The following is an 18672-nucleotide window of genomic DNA, read 5'->3' as shown; positions in this document are numbered from 1 at the left end:
CTGCTCGTGCGTCGTAAGAGTTATTAGTTCTTTGGGTGACAAATATTCGAAAATCAACATTTCACCATCCTGTTAAATTTACTATTATAGAAAGGAATTAGTTAAGGAGATGTCCTTTCTGCTCCACATTTGGATTTAGTAAATGCACTTAGAGGAGTCTCGTAAACAACTTGTGTTGCGTCAAACATTGATTCTTAACCGGAAATAACTTCAAGCAATGTTTTTCACTCGTAGTTTTCCGTTTTTATTTTTTCATTTCCCGAATATGGAATTTTTCAATAACTTATATTTATTTAAAACCATTGAATTTTATTCCTTGATTTAACTAAGATGGGGTTAAATTTCAAACATATTTCTTTTAATAAAAAAAAGTTTGTTTTTAATATAAGTTAGGTTAAAAAAGCAATTGAAAAACAATCTTTTGGAAGTAATTTGAAAATTCGATGTCTCGGTGTTTAATAATTTAAATTGGAAGATTTAGTTTTCTTTCAAATGACATCAAATTTAAAAATCGTCGTCAAAAATATGGCTATTTTTCACTTATTTATCTATGTATTTTTTTTACACTTGCTTTAGGTTTTCCTGAAAATAAAGTTACTAACAAAACTAACTAACAAAACTAGTGGACTAACAAAATCCATCACTGTCAACATTAACTGTTCGTGCGTGGTAAGAGTTATTAGTTCTTTGGGTGACAAATATTCGAAAATCAACATTTCACCATTAAGATTCTTGTTAAATTTACTATTATGGAAGGGAAATAGTTAAGGTGATGTCCTTTCTGCTCCAAGTTTGGATTTAGTAAATGCACTTAGTCTCGTAAACATCTTGTGTTGCGTCAAACATTGATTCTTAACCGGAAATAACTTCAAGCAATGTTTTTCACTCGTAGTTTTCCGTTTTTATTTTTTCATTTCACGAATATGGAATTTTCCAATAACTTATATTTATCTAAAACCATTAAATTTTATTCCTTGATTTAGTTAAGATAGGGTTAAATTTCAAACATATTTCTTTTAATAAAAAAAAAATTTTGTTTTTAATATAAGTTAAGTTAAAAAAAGGAATTGAAAAACAATCTTTCGGAAGTAATTCAAAAATTCGATGTCTCGGTGTTTAATAATTTAAATTGGAAAATTTAGTTTTCCTTCAAATGACATCAAATTTAAAAATCATCGTCAAAATTATGGCTATTTTTTATTTATTTATCTATATATTTTTTTTTGGTTTTCCTGAAAATAAAGTTGCTCTCATAATTTTTGTAAAAATTCGTGTAGTGATAAAAATTCGCCAAATCTCTAGTTAAATAATATAGATGGATGAACTACATTGATTATATGACTGTATCTATAAATTCTGCAATTAGTAATCATTCATAAATGATTTAAAATTATATATTTTCTCAAGTAAAATAAATAAATAGATATTGCATACACTCTCATTAAGATGGTAAAACACTAAATCACGGGAACATCACCTGTTTAAATAAAATTATATCACCATAATATATATTTATATATTAAAATTTAATTTATATATTTCCATAAATAAAGTTATTTCGACGATTCTTCAAAGTATAAATTTAATATACGTATTTTTTTGCAAAACAAATTTGATTAAAAAGTAATAAATGTCTAATTAAATAATGTGTATTGATTGACTATATTGATTGTGTTAGTTTTTATCTACAGACCATGCAATTTATCCACTGATAATCACTCTAAAATTATCTACACTCCTTAAAAAGTAAATAAATAAATAAAGAAATAATTGTATACACCCTCATAAAAGATGGTTAAACTCCACAGGAAGATTACTTGTATTTTATTTTGAATTTTATTCACAGTATAAATCGCACACATATATTTTTTCTCAAAAAAATTGGAGTAAAAATTATTAAATGTCTATATAAATAATATTCATTGATTGACTTAATTGATTGTGTTATTATTATCTACAGATCATGTAATTTATATTCACTGATAATCACTCTAAAATTTTCTAAATTCCCTGAAAATAAATAAATGAAAAAATTGTAAACACTCTCATAAAAGATAAACAAATTCTAAACCTCAAGAACATGATCTGTAATTTATTTCTGAGATTATTCAGATTACAAATCGCGCACATATACTTTTTTAAAAACAAATTTGAGTAAAAATCAGTAAATGTTTAATTAAATAATATCTATTGGTTGATTAGATTGATTGTGTGATTATTACCATGCAATTTATATCCATTGGTAATCCCTCGAAAATTATTTACATTTCCTAAAAAAAAATAACTAAATGAAAATATTTAAATTTGGATATTATTTAAAGTTTAAATCGCCCTCTTATATTTTTTAGTACAAATTTTTATAAAAATTGGTTGATTTATGAATTAATATTTATTAATCGACTAAATTGATTATGAGATTATTTTCTATAGATCACATTAATCTTTAAAAGAATTCTTTTTAAAAATGAAATCCTAAGGGCCATACATACTTCCTCATTTATATTTTGTATTACTTATATTTTGTATCATCTATATTTTATCATTTTTATTTTATCTTTATTATCAATGTTATGGATATTGGAAAAGCTGAATTAGCATTGAGAAAGGTTCTTTCCGGAGGAGGTTTGAAAGGAAAGCATTTATTAGATAACATGCATTGAGGAAACAAGTTTATTCAAATTCATTACTTTTAAGAAGCACAAGTTTTTACGTCATTTTAAACTATATAATTTGAAATAACAAAAAAAATATTAAAATAATCGGCTGAACGACATTCGAGAAATCAAATATTCAATATACGATACGAAATATTCGACCGACTTCATCAAAATTTTGTATTTTATCATTTAAAAATAAATAGTTTAAAATGATGCAAAACTGTGCGTCCTCCTATTATTAAATAAAATAATTAAACTTATAATTAATCATGAAAATTTAAATTTCATTTAGAATTATCAGATTTTATAATTGCGTGCGAAACTTTTTCGATTCGCTTAAGACGTTCTCGATATGTGGCGAAACTCACAAATAAATAAATTAGCATAAAAAGGTTGAAACTTTCAACCGCTATCGACTATTGGGACCATCTTTTCCAGGTTGCGGCTTCCATCCATAGTTAGAAGGTCACAATTACAAACTAGACAAACAAGTACCATTATTTAGAGTTTGTGTCTCTGATTTCGTAACTTAAAATATCTTCCGCACTTATTGCCAAACTTAAGGTTAGGTCCTGGAACCACAAATATGGAGTCTTGATACCTAAAAATCAGATCATTAGATCAAAAGTTATTCAGGGTGTTCACTTTTCTCTTTTGTGCACTGTTCTAAGCAGTTTCTGGGGGGGGGCATGAAATACTAACTATTATCAATGCTAGTAATGATTAATTATTTGTAGTTACCAGTACTATCGGTAATTTGGCAATATATGCTTAATTTACTAAAATAAGTAATGACGTAATAAGCTTTCCAAAAACTTTGAAATGAAATAGTAATAATCAAAATTTCAGTTTTTTAAATTGTTTCTTTCAAAATTTTTTCTTTTTAATTATGTTTTTATTTCGGTTAAAACACACAAAACTGGAAAAAAATGAGAATTAAATTCGGCATTTAGGTATTGCTGAATTTATGCAATACCTTCTACTAGAATTTTTTTAGTTTACCGACTTCGAGAAAAACTTTTCAAAGCTTATTTTCTTTCGCTATAAAATAAAATTAATCACAAACATATTTCTCAATCTAATCTTTTTCAGACAGTCTATAAATAGCAAACGTGTGACTTTTTTTTCCCCAAATTTCTTTCAGACGGTTGGCGATAGACAGTTTTTACAGACATTGTCTAAAAAAGTGATTAAAAATGGAGGATATTGATAAGAATATTTTTATACTTATTTTTTAAGTTAATTTCCTTTAGAAATCATATAAATCCACTTTAAAAAAAGTAATTAATGATGACACGAAACTACAACACAGATATAATAAATGTAACATTGACAGTGTAATATGACAGTGTAATTGAACAAAAATTTTTTATTATAAAACTTTGAGAGAAACATTCCAAAGTATGTTTCGGGCATAAATTTCTTATGCCGACAGTAAAATAAACGTTCTTTGGTAAAGTATTTCCCGGCAAAGTATTGCTTTGTTTCACATGCCAATAAAAACTTGAATTTTAAACTAATATGAAAGCCACGAATGGTTTAATAATCAATCATAGTATGCATATAAATTACCCTGAAGCGATGGAAGAGACACTATCAATTTTTGACATTCTTTTAAATTTCGCAAGAAATACTTAAAGGATTATTTTGTTTATGCGGATGTTTTGTTCTTTAGAGATGTTTAGTTCAAGTGATTTTTCATACTTTGCAATAAAATTTAAAGCTTTCAGAGGTTAATAATAAGTTGTAACTAATAATATGTTAATAAGTCGTAACTTTTTGGCTCTATGTCCACAATTTTTGAACCAGATGAAAGAATTTAAAATCTTAAACCTGTGCTTGTAGGTAATCGCCGTAGGTAAGAGAAAATAACTTTACAAATAAATAAACACTTTATTCTCCCAAACTTAGGGATAAAACCGAAAAACATAACATTTTGAATTAACAAGGCTAAAATGTAATGACGCAAATTTTTAAATTTAAAATATATATGGGTGATTCTCAAGAAACATAACAATTGGGACCAAACAATTTCTTCAAATTTGAAGTCTTCAAAATTATCTAAAAATTTTTTGTATACTTCTTTAGCTACACTTATTAATATCTTATAGACAGCAGTGTAGTTTATTGACATTTGCTCGAGAAAAAAAATAAAATAGAAATTCACCAAATCTTGAATGCCAGGAAAATGACATATTACCTTAAAAGTTTAAAAAACAGTCATTTTAGGTTAATAGTAAGTAACTCAACTTAAGCCTTTATGTTAGATAGACCATAAATTGCTTAAATTAATTCTTTTAATCCACTCTTGAAAGAAACAGAAAATTTTTTGTTGCTGATACGTACTGAATGAAATTGTTTATAATAATCAATCATAAAAAAAATAAATAACTTTGATTACATCCAAGCATATTACAATCACACATAAACTTGGTATTAGGTTAATATTTGCTTTCCCTCTTTACTTTTATTAGCAGTTAAAAAGAATTTCTGGTAACACTTAAATGTCCTGGCATTCATAAGCCAGAAAAATGACAGTCAGGATAATGACAAATTCGCTATTTTATAGCATATAACTTTACTTTAATTTAATATTTTGGCCAAAGACGTTTATATTCTGCAGAAAACAACTGTATTTATTAAAATAACTCAGATAAATCTATGTAGTTTTTGTAATTAATGATTTCAAGAAGCCAGGAAAATGACAACACAAAAACCTACTCACCCTGAAAAATTTTTTGAAATAGATTTTGAGCCAGAAAATTGGTTTTTTATTCATGCAACAAGACATGTTCATATAGGAGGGTATCTAATCAATCTATTAGCAAAAGATATTGATTCCTGGCGCTATCTATTTTGGCTATAAATCACTAAATAAAAGTAGCCAGGAAAATGACAGATTTTCATGGGACAAACAAATTATTGACAGAAAAAATTATTTTAAACGAAGTTTTAGTAAACAATACCCTCTGCGTATATTCTAGAAATGCTTACATAGGATAAGATGAAAAAAATTAGGTTTTGAAAAATGTATGGGAAGTTTTGAAGCTAGTTATTATTGGAAATATTGTTTGGGACATGCCAGGAAAATGATATTTTGATATTCAATAAAATTTTTTAAGTATACAAAACAGTCAATGCTAGTGCAAAGTCATTTTAAAATACTAACAGCAATGCTATTTATTAATTTTTTTTTAAAAAAAGTTCTTTTAGTATTATAGTATTAGATTTTGGAGCAAGGGACAGTGAATTTCATGTTTCGTGAGAATCACCCATATATATGTATATATATGGAATACTTAGTTAAAGCGATTCCTGATCTAATCAACATGTAACTAAATAACTCGATAACAAAAAACTAAAATATGCAGAAAATGCTACTTTTCATTTCCCTTATTTGAAAGGGCACCAACCAAAACTTTAATCAATCGAACTTTTTCACAAGTAAGTCTTCTATATCAGCTTCCTCAAAATAGCTATATCAAAAAAAAAAATACTTTTTTAATAACAGCTATCACAAAAAAAAATTTTTTTTTAATCCTACACGTAACAAAAACTACATTCATGTAATTTAAAAAAAATCATAACGGAATATAATTCGGAAGATATTTTACAACTACACTAGTACAGCAATATATGGAAAATTTAAAGAATAAGTTATAAACATTTCATTATATAAGCGATAATTTTTTAAGTTTTGCATTTGTAACATGATAAATAAAGATTATAAATTATGTACAGTCGGCAAAAAAAAAAAGATATCACCCTGAATAACTTTTGTTCTAATGATCGGATTTTCACGATTTAAGTGTCAATCTTAATGGTTCCTGGGGGTGACCTCAAATATGCTAATTAATTAGTGCTAACTATTAATTAAGTTACGAAATCAGAGACAAAAACGTACTTTCTCTGAATAAACATGCATTTTTTTTTACATATTTGGAATCCTGACCCTTAAAATAGGGGGGTAGACAAAATTTCGAAAAAAATGGGTTGTAAATTAGGTCGCAATAAGGATTTATATATCTGGCGATGGTTTAAAAATATGCCAAATTACCTCGCCATAGAAGGGGAAATAATTTATAACAACCATAAAGAAACTGAATGAATGACAAGATGGGAAAAGATAGTGCTTCTCGTTGCTAAGCAACCAAAAGAATTTTTCGCGTTGCTTTCTGGGCTTTTTTTTTTTTTTAAATCTCCTTTAAAAAGGAAATTTAAATAAATTAATAAATTATTTTTGATTCTCCAAGATTATAGAATCTTTGACTTTTTATCTGACATTATTTATTTTTTTAAAGCTGTTTTAATGTAATTTGTAGGACAGTTTTGAATTAAAACCAATTTTCATAAGTTATCATAAATTTATGAAGAGTTGTAGGGTTAAATGCTTTTGCCCCTCACTTCGAGTTTCTTAGGAAAGGAAAAAAAAGTGATCAAGCAAAGGTGGACCTGAAAAAAGATAGCTATTCTGATGCATAATCGCAAAATTTTATAGAAATCACGGTATTTATTTTCGATAAAATTGTAAAACTTAATAAAGTTTATATGGCATTTTAAAAGCATTTTGATATATATATATATATATATATATATATATATATATATATATATATATATATATATATATATATATATATATATATATATATATATATATATATATATATATCAATATTATAATAAATAAAAACAAAAAAAAAACACGAAGAAAATTACGAGTTGATGTTATTTACACACTCCTTTCGTTAGTTCTTTAAAAAACATGATTAAAAGAAAATTAGGTTTATAATACCCTTAATTAAACAAGAGTAACAATTGTTACAGTTTTTACAATACTTTTTCAACTCTGACACTCTTTTCATGAGATAACTTCTTTTGCCAACGATTTTGTCCCTTTTTTTTTGTTAATTGAAACCAGCTTACGCATTCTTGTAATTTTTACATTTTATCTTTGAAATTTCAATCTCGAAAGACATGCATGAAGTGACGCCTAGTCCAAAGAATCTAAGTTAAATAGTTGTAAGGCCGATTATTACGAAAACAATTAACTACTCTGGTTCAATGAAACAATTACAGTAAAACTTGTGTAAGTTGATCACTTCATGTGCATTGTTTTAGTGGCCAACGTAGACAAGTGGTCAACTTATAGAAGGGGTGGGACATTGTTTACTTTTTCGTTTCCTACATGTTGCTATACATTTAAATTTTTTTTTTACTTGACTTAAAAATTTGATTTAGCAAATGGCCAAATGAATATCTCAAGAAATGTGTTTAAACCTAAACGAACTTCAATTTGTTACACAGAAATAATTTTAATATTTAACTAGCTTTTTAAAAAAAATTTTTTTGTTAGTTATGCATGTGAAGTGTTTAATAAAAATAATTTCTTAAAATATCAGAACACGAAAACATTGAAAACTTTAACAAAACAAAATTATTTTAACACTTCAAAATTTATTCTGTTATTACTACACATATAAGCCTATTTGCTCACTATTGCAACTGGAAGAGCAACTTTTCAACTAACACACCTGTTTTCAATGAATGGTCAAAAGCTGAGTCCCTACAGTTTCCCCAGATGGTCAATTCACAAAAGGGTTTAGATTAGCTTTTTGCACTATTTCACCAAACAAGTGAAATATTAACATACATTGCAAAATGACAGACACTTTTCTGAATTTTTTTTTCTGGTCAACTTATGAGGGTTTTAGAATAGAATTTCATAATACTCCTAGACAAAATTAACTTATTTCAGTGGTCAACATACAAGATAGACAGGTGGTCAAGTTACAAAGGTTTTGCTTCTTTATTATGTAGGAAAATTTCCGTTCTTGATAATTGAGGTCAACTTATTCAGATGTAAAACTTACAAGTGTGGTCAACTTGGCAGGTTTCACTGTATAAATAAATCATTAATATTCTTGTTTTTTTATTACGAAATATTAGGAATTTGTTTACATAATTTCTTCAAAACGTGTGTTAAAACTATGATTATAAGTTATTTAAGAAGAAGAAAGTCAAATGGAGTAAAAGAACAATTTTTGAGATGATGATTCTAAAAATAGCACGTTTTTCTAATCTTTTTACAATTTTTTATTTTAGTAGTTGTTTAACAAAACAAGGCATATCAAACATTTTCCTGATATAGCAATATTTTTTTGAACTGTGCAAAAGTTGTGAAATCATACAAACAACTTTTAAAGCAAATATTTTCAACTTTTTAAGACAAAAGGGTTAGAGCACAAGATTTTCTTTGAATGTTGAATTAAAATTGCATGCCCATAGTTTTTTTGTTCATTAAAAAAACAAAACAATCTGTTAAATTTTTCCCCTGTGCGCACATACGCATTTACTTTTCATTACTCGAATAAATAAGAAGCAATAAAAAAAATAAAATTAATAATTTATCTTCATTTTTCGTAAACAATAGTATTTTTAGTAAATAGTCAGCTGTTCTGCTTCGAATGATATTGTGTGTGATCAGTAGAATATTTTTAATTTCTTAACAAGATTTAATTCTCAGATAGCTGGCAATAATTCTAAGTTTTCTTTCAATAAGAACTTAGCAATAATTTAAAAAGTAATTTTATTTTAAAGAAAAACATAAATTAAAGTACTTAAACGATTGATTAATATATTATTGGACAAAAATATACATAATAGAATTTAAAAAAAATTGCATTAAAATTCAATAAAAAAGTTAGAAAAATAATTCTGCGAAACACGCACAGACAGGTAATTTACAAATTTATTTTAAGATTAAGGCGATATATAAGATGTAAAGAAGTTTTAAAAAACTCTACTCTAAACTCAGCTGCACGACAGCCCATGGAGGGCCAAGGCCTACTGTGCCCATCTCAGTTTTCTGGACCTAGGGCTCTGGGGTGCAGGAGCAGATGTTCCGTTCAGGTGGTCAGCCGAACGCGGAACCCCCAGTGTTTAGTTCCCAATCATGCTTGGTACTTATTTATCGACCCACTGAAGGGATGAAAGGCTGAGTCAGCCTTGCCCGGCCTGAGGAACGACAGCGCGAAGCGCTACCGCTCAGCCACCGGGCGAAGTTTTAAGATGATTAAAAATGTTGACTACGCATTCGTATTAATAATTATAAAATATATATACAAGAAATTGATAAATATATTATTCCAAATCTATGCATACGTATGTATATTATTGAAATTGTATCAGTTATTGAAAAAGAAAATCAAAAATTAAAAAATAATCACATTAAGTAAGCACAATCTGGTGCATAATCATATTCTATCAGAAGCACGCCTTTATAAAACTAGACATTCGTTGAATAAAGTGTTTTTTATTCAAAATGCTTTATTTATAATTTCTTTACTAAATTACAAATAAATTATTAAATGACTAAAAAGAAACATCGTATTTTATAGTTTGAAAGAAATAAAAATAAAAGGATTAGCAAACGATTATTAGCGAAAAAAATATGAATGAAATTTTACACTACGCGCGAGAAGTCAAGTTCCTCGCAAGTTTATCACATTTTAATATTAATCGCCCCATTTAATCATTTTTTTATTGTCGCCAAATTATTTTTTCAAAAATAATTAATTTTAATTTTTTTCAGCTTCTAATAAATAAAAACAGTTGAAACTTTAGATTTTTGTATTGAAAAATATGTAGATTATTATGGTATAAAAAAATTCATACCTTATAATTCAAAATTTTTTCATCCTCAATTTAATTAAATAATAAAAAATAGTTAATAATTACTAAAAATTATTTTTTTAATGAAATTATCTTTGGGTAAATGAGTTTTATGAGTGGGCGCAATTTTCTTCAAATTGCTTCATTAGTTTTGAAAATATGACTAAAAACGTAAAAAGTGAAATTAACATTAACGGGTACGAACTTTGGATCGTTCTCCTGACCAAACTATGGGGACCATATTTCCCAGATTACGGCTACCCCCTATATTTTGAAGCTTAGAAATCCAAATATGTAAAAAAATACATGTTTATTCAGAGAAAGTACGTTTTTGTGTCTGATTTCGTAACTTAATTAATAGTTAGCACTAATTAATTAGCATATTTGAGGTCACCCCCGGGAACCATTAAGATCGACGCTTAGATCGTGAAAATCCGATCATTAGAACAAAAGTTATTCAGGGTGATATCTTTTTTTTTTTGCGGACTGTACAATAAGGTAAAGAAACGTATTAACTTAAGTTTATTATAATCGTTTCAAAATTCATTTAAAAAAAATCCTTCTTTTTAACGGACTACTATATTGTTCCCCCTTAATAAAAGATTTGCATTTTTCTACAACCGACAGTGGGATGCATATGACAATCGGAATTTAGAAACAAATTGACACAATTTGTGGGTAAATAAAATTTCTTGCATATCAAATATTCATACGACAGTACTTACTTTATTTGAAAGTTGACGTGTAGTAACCAAAGTAGAATTTCTGTTGATTGGCAGAGATCCGAATTGTAGAGAAACATTTTGTTGGCAATAAAGACTGAAAGGTAAGAAAGGTTTAACTATAAAAGTCTCCGAACAAATGCGCTGATGATATTTTGACTGAGATTCAGAGAAATTCTGCAGGTTTTATGAAACGGAAATATTCTGTTAAAGTAAATTCAGAATATTAGTTGAAGCCCCACGTTTTTTTAGAGTGCGAAACACTCTGATTGTTTCATGTTTTTGAACTTTGTTTTGAAAAGAGTCCCACCATCCACAGAAGGCTATACAATAGTACTAGCTTGCAATTGTAAAACCAACGCAAGTGCTTCCCAATTGCTTTCAAGGAAAGCTACTTCTTTCACTTACCAACATTATAAACGCTAAAATAAAATTCCAAACAACTGGTAAAAAAGATTTCTTCAGAAAAAAAGGTTGTAACCTAAAGCTTATTAAACAATATGTTGAATAAATAAAAGTATAAATTTTGAATTTTCTGTCTCATACGTGAGTTTTCGTTTGTTTAGCAGAATACCTTATTACCACGTTTATATCAACTTGCCTGCGTGTATGTCTGTTCGGGTGGAATTTTGTAATCAATTTTAAACTAACTTCCCGACTAGCTACAGACTTCAAGTTTGGCACATAGTTCGGAATTGGATGATAATGCATGAAAATGAAGAGAAAAAAGACATACAAAGTAAAATAAAATTAAAATTAAAGAAAAATTAAAGAAAAATTAATATATTCGCGATTGTCTTTTGTTGTCGATTCGATTATTTCAATTATCTAGTGTCACATGTCAGTTGAAAAGTATTTTGTACTGTGAGTGAAAAAATTGAGATTTTGAAAGTGAGTACAAAAAAAATCAAAATCAAAATAATATTTTAAAAAACACGATTTTGGAGTGGCGAATAGTAATAAAAAAACAAAAATTTGAAAAACGAAAAACGTGGGGAGCATGAAATACATAACAGTACATGTACACATACATATACACATTTTCTTGCTCATACACATGCACAACCACATACACATATACATCCACATACACATGCATATACAGAAACACATTCCACATACACATATACATTTAGATACAATTACAGATATAAATACACATATTCTCATGAGCACACTGTTACTGTTATGTATTTCATGCATCCCACGTTTTTCGTTTTTCAAATTTTTGTTTTTTAATTATTATTCTCCACTACAAAAACGTGGTTTTTAAAAATATTATTTTGATTTTGATTTTTTTTTTTATCTAATGAGCTCTATTTGCGAAGTGATCCGAAAGTTCCGAGGTCTGTGAGTACAGTGAGCAGCACCCTAGTATCTATTAATACGAATTTTTGCTTTCTCTTATATTCTCTCATACTACAGTTAATAACTTCGTCTCCGAAAATGAAACCGTGTACCAAGTAAAGTTTTTTAAAACTGAACACATTTATTTCAAACGAAGTTACATAATATGCTTGAACAATGTAAAATTACCAACAAAAATCACTCCTATCCCAAACATTTTTTTTCCGGATTATTAAATATTCTACGAAAAATATATTATTTGTAATTTTGTGTTAAAATAACTAAAGATTGAAGCTCACAAATACACTCTACAACAAAAAAATCGACGTACTAAGAAGGAGTTGTCCGATTGAAGCGAAAATTGGTGGATAGGAAGACAATGTACAGAATAGTAAATGATTAAAATTTCAGAACAATTGAATAATTTATTGCAGAGTTACAGTAACAAGTTCAATAAGTTGTTGACCCTCCTCTAGTCTGGATACAAGCTGCCACACGGCGTGGCATAGACCGATAAAGCTCCCGGATGGTCTCTTGCGGTATTTCCTGCCAAATTCGATCCAATTGTCGAACGAGGTCATCAGCATTCTGTGCCAGATGCAATCGCCTTCCCAACTTATCCCAGACATGCTCGATGGGAGAGTGATCTGGTGATCTGGCAGGCCAAGGAAGAGTTTGACAAGCTTTCAGACAGTTCATAGCAACACGTATGTGGTCTGGCATTGTCCTGCTGAAAAAACAGTCCAGGGTGCTGCAAAAGGAACGGTAGCAAAGCAGGTCTTTGGATGTCGTCGACGTACCGCTGTGCAGTAAGTGTACCTCTTATGCAACCAAAGGGGTCCGGTTGTCAAAGTAAATGGCTCCCCAGACCATAATCTCTTGTTGAGGGCCGGTGTGGCGTGCAATAGTGAGGGCAGGATCCCCCCTCTGTCCTGTGCGTCTCCAAAACGTCATCGATGATCGTCAGGATACAGTTGGAAGCGGGATTTGTCGCTAAAGACTATACGTCCCCAGTTGGCATCATTCCAGCCATATCTGTTCAAAACATTCATGCATACGAAATTTCGAAGCAATCGGATGATTGCTTCTTGGTGCGTCGATTTTTTTGTTATTGGGTGCATATTCAAGTCAAACATTTCACTTCTTAATTAGTTTTCATTGTTAAAAGATTGTTTTAAATTTAAATAATTATTAAATATTATTATTTAAAATTGAGTATCTAAGCAAACAATTCAAATAAGTTTAAGTCTTTTTTAATATTTTATCTAAATTACCTACCGTAAAAACTTCCTGTCTTGAAACTATTTTTTTTACGAAGTAAAGAGATTAAGAGAAAAAACTACAATGAAAATATTTTCGTCTCCATAATTTATATGATAAATAAAAATGGATGTATAAAAAATTAACGTGTGAAAAAGGCTATCGTTCATTAATAGTTTTTATATGAATTTTATGAATAGTTTTAAAAAAATTGAGAGGAATAAAATTAATAAAACTGTATAAGTTGTTGGCACTTAAAATTTTGCCGTCGGTAGGAAGTTCCTCTTTGGGAATATCAACTCCAGCCACCCCGTCAATTCGCCACTGTTCGGAAACGTGTCATTACCATTACACCATTTTTTTAATAGTATTTTTTTCTCCTTTGCGCTAGCATTTAATATTTATTTTTTTGAGTTTTAACTCAAATTCTTCTTTCAGTTTGTGCAAAACACTGTTATAGGAAACAGATGACACATGAGTTTTCTAAGGATTGTTTAGTGCATGCATTATTTTCTTTCTTCAGCTACTTTCTAATTACATTAATTTGCGCAAAATTTACGAGGGTTGCTATTTATATTTCTGGCTTTTCTCTTCAGATTATGCGGGATCCAACGCGAACAAATTTTTTTTACGCTCAAATATTCATGCAATATTTTATTGATGCTAGTCATACTAATGTCCAAAGACGCCTCTATCTCACGGTATGTCACATGACGATCTTGCTTTATCAGTTCACGCACAGCATCGATCTTTTCTGGCACAACAACGGATTTTGGACGACCTGCACGGGATTCGTCCTGGATCGAACATCGACCACGATTAAATTCGTTATACCAATTTCTTGCAGTGCTGTAGGATTGCGCTTTATCGCTGAATAAAGAATTAAGTTCATCGAAGCACTCTTGTCTTGACAATCCACGTCGAAAGTTATAAAAAATAACCGCACGAAAATGTTCACGATTCAATTCCATTTTTTGAAAGAGAAGAACTTTTCAATTTACTGTCAACAACACAAATGAAGCTATTATGGTAAATCGTCTGCTGTATTTATGTTTAAAAATATCAAACTTTCGATTAAAATCGTCTGCTGTATTTATGTTTAAAAATATCAAACTTTCGATTAAAATCGTCTGCTGTATTTATGTTTAAAAATATCAAACTTTCGATTAAAATCGTCTGCTGAATTTATGTTTAAAAATATCAAACTTTCGATTAAAATCGTCTGCGGTCGCCTAGCAACACTTACTGTTGCCAAGGCCAGAAATATAAATAGCAACCCTCGTACTATCAAAAATTAGAGTTAAAGTGATTCGCCACAGAATTCTTTTCAGTACACATATTTGAAGTGAATAATTTCAACATTCGAAGAAAAAATTGTTTTATGCCAAAAAATAACATTTATTGTGAAGTAATCATCGGGTTTGTGTTGAGTGACAGAGAACAAGGAACTTAACACCCTTGTAGTTTAAAAAATTGCCAATTCGTTTAAAAATATCCTGATCTTTCCCTTTTGCTCCAATTCAAATAAAGAAGAGCCATTGTGGCTCGGGAGACTGAGCTTTCTCCTCCTAAACAGATGGAGCAGGTTCGAACCCCAGCGATGGCTGGTCGATACGAATTCCGAACCCGGATTTCACCGACCACAGTACTGACGTAAAGCAGTCTAAGTGGTAAACGGAACAGGGATTAGAATCCCTTTACCGTCGGGGTAACCATGGGAGGTTTTCATGGTTCTCCTCTCCATGTAACACAAATGAGGATTAGTTCCGTTAGTAGTAAGAAGGCTAGTTTGCCCGAATAGTTGATCCAAGAGTTCCCTTGTCTTCTGTTTTGAGTTCAAAATTACCAGGCTACGGAGTCGAACCTACTCAAAATTGAGTAGACGTTAACTCAAAATTGAGTCGACTGTTCAACGACGGTTATAAAATAAGATAAAATTAGAAAAGAAAAAAAAAATGCATGTTCATTTTCGCTAATAGTTTACAATCGAGGGCCACTTTCATAATTGGCAATTTGAAAATAAACCAATATGTATGAAAATAAACCAAGAATAATTACATTAAGAAAAAAAAACGATAACTTCATTTCTAAAAATCAGAGAAAAATTTTAAAGTTTATGTGAAACTAATGAACTAAATTTCAAACATAGATTGTAAAGAAAAAATCCAAATTTTCGACTAAATTGCCGGTATTCACCAATCAGACACCTTTAATGGATGAAATATTCAAATTTTACTTTAAATTAAATACTTTAATTTGAAATATGCATTTATTTAACAGAATATAAAGTTATACATTTTATATAAACTTCTACGATTATTAAGTACTTCGAAATCCGATGTTAATTTAGATTTCGCAAGTGAGTACCAATTATGTTCGAGAACAGATTATATTTTAAGTACCATATTGTCACTATGTACTCAATATGGTATGGCATGTACAAATAACAATATGATACTCAAAAGAATCTTTTTATAACAACTTTAGATACGCAGAAATAACTCTTTTTATACGTTTTTTAAATTTAAAGAATTCAAACAAAGAATACAAATTGAGAAAAAAAAATTATTTACGAACTCCTAAATAAAAATTGATGTCTTTAAAGGAATAAATATGCATGCTCCTCTTACTAGCTAATGTTTTTCTCTTAAGTTTTTCATTCTAATTTAATTAAGTAAACGTCTTAACACAACATCGTGTGGGAGTAACTAAGTTCTTGAATTCTCTTCTTTCTCCTGTTTCTCTCTCTTTCTTTTCAGCCTATAATCTGTGCGATTTCAATAGAGAAGCACAACGTTTCTGAGAAATTTCTTTTAAAAAAAATTAAGAATTTATGCAGAAATGATCCCACGCAAAAATACAGGACAAACCTATATTTTAAAATGTTTTTGAAGGTCATATATATATTTTAATGATAAATAAGTTAGTTTCAATACGTGAAGAATAATATTTTTAACGAATTTGATCAAATAATGAATTTTATCACATTTTAATGAATTTATCAAATGGATTGAAAATGAAAAATATTCATGTTTTGAAAGAACTTTGCTGAAATTTGTGAATAAACAAATCCTTTCATTCCCTTCTACTATGCTTCGTTTTTGTATTTTTGTTTCCTGACATATACTTTACTTTAAATGTTTCGTAATCGTCAATCAAGAGGTGTAAAGAAAAATAATTTCAATGAATGAGATCTGATTTCATTAAAAATAATGTCGTATATTTAAAATTTTTATAAATGAGGCATTAAATAAAGCTTTTAATGGAAATCTCATTAAAAACGCGACATGAAAGGACTTGCAGGAAATATAATAAAATTTAATGACATAAAAATAACAATCATTAAATTTTAATAAATTTTTAACGTAAATTAATTTTAAATATGCGCTTTCAACATTTTAGAGAAGAAATTGTTAAAATTTTACCATATTAAAGGAAAAATTACCAAATAAATGGTTGAAATATACCGTATATTTTGATTTGATTAACCAGAATTTTGATTTTGTTTTTAAACTAGAAATATTATTGCCATACAGCACATCTACTAAAATTTAAAATTATGAAGATTTATGCATTTATAAATGTAAAAATGTCTAGACAAGACTGAACTAAATCAGAAACTTGTTTCTAAATAAATACTACATTAGGGTAAATAGGGCAATTAGGGTATTACATTAAGATTAGTCCCGCAGTGGACTGATCATTAAGACACGGTTCCCAGCAGATCACCGAAGTCAAGCATCACTGGCTACAGTCAGTGTGCGGGTGGGTGACCACTTGGATCAGTCTGCGTAGGGACCGAGGGTGTGCGGTATTGGTCCTCGTTAAACTGTGCTATCGTAAAGTGCTCGACTTCGCTCGCAGGTCGTCGGGCTACCGAAGCGGGGGTGCCATCCCCTCTGCAGAGGATCAAATTTGTGATGGCATGTCTTCGGATCATCCTCCGGAATGTTTCCCAGACCGTCGCCAATAGCCCACTGTGCAGCTCTAGTGCGACGTAAATTAACAACAACAACAATAGGATTATCCCAACATTCAAAAATGAAAGCGTAAAGATAGTGGGATAAAATCTCACCGTAACCCTGGATGAATCTATTTGTTTATATTAATATATTATTACGCCCACACATTTATTGATATATTATTACGCACACATGCGCAGGCTTATGCGCTCATTACAAAGCTGGTCTAAAATGCCTTGGCAAGTCGATATACAGATAGTACAAGATAGAGAAAGCCAGCATACCCATACTGCTTGGGACAAAGTGGGATTCGAACCAGTTACCTTCACGTTGCAGTAGATGCTTCTTTGTAAAGTTTGTCTCGAAATAGAGCAATTTTAGTAGGCTTATAAAGGCTGTTTTTTTAGCACAAACAGCCTTTGTTGTTTGTTTGCACACAAGCCTCCGTACGTATGATTAACAATAAATTGAAAAAAATGGAATACTATTGATTTAGCAGTGTCACATTTCCGCCAAATATTTGAAATGGAGGTAGCGGGTTCGAATCAAAGTGTAACCATGAATGTGCACCAGTAATTAACTAAATTTAATTTAGATTGCATGTATAGGGTCTTGTGCTTAATGCAAATAATAGCTAGTCTCTTGTAAAATTGCAGAACAGATAGCATAAAAATGCGAAAAACAGCATAAATATGTTGAACCCACAACTTCTATGGTACTGAGTGCTGGACAGGATAGGACTTCGTGGCAATGGAGACCCCAATAATATATGATTCTTTTAATATGGTTCTTTTATTTCTATTTCGCTAATCACTCCGGCTCATGTATAGGAGGTTCGAATTCCGCTATAACATATTGTGTATTTTTGCTGTCTTTCATGAAACTGTGCTATCTGTTTTTGAAACTAAAAAGAGTTTTAAAGCCGTTCTTTGTATTTACAAAAAAAAAAACACATGTGTACGTAAATAAATAAATAATTTCCATAACCTCATAAAAGATGGATAAAACAGTCACGTAGGATGATGTGTCTGAGTTTAGTATCGTTAAAGA

The sequence above is a fragment of the Parasteatoda tepidariorum genome, chromosome 7 (genome assembly GCF_982258835.1).
Source record: "Parasteatoda tepidariorum strain Cologne lab strain chromosome 7, Ptep-v5.0, whole genome shotgun sequence".
In the NCBI taxonomy this organism is placed as follows: domain Eukaryota; kingdom Metazoa; phylum Arthropoda; class Arachnida; order Araneae; family Theridiidae; genus Parasteatoda; species Parasteatoda tepidariorum.
The sequence above is the reverse complement of the archived record's forward strand: the minus strand, read 5'-3'. Positions refer to the sequence as shown.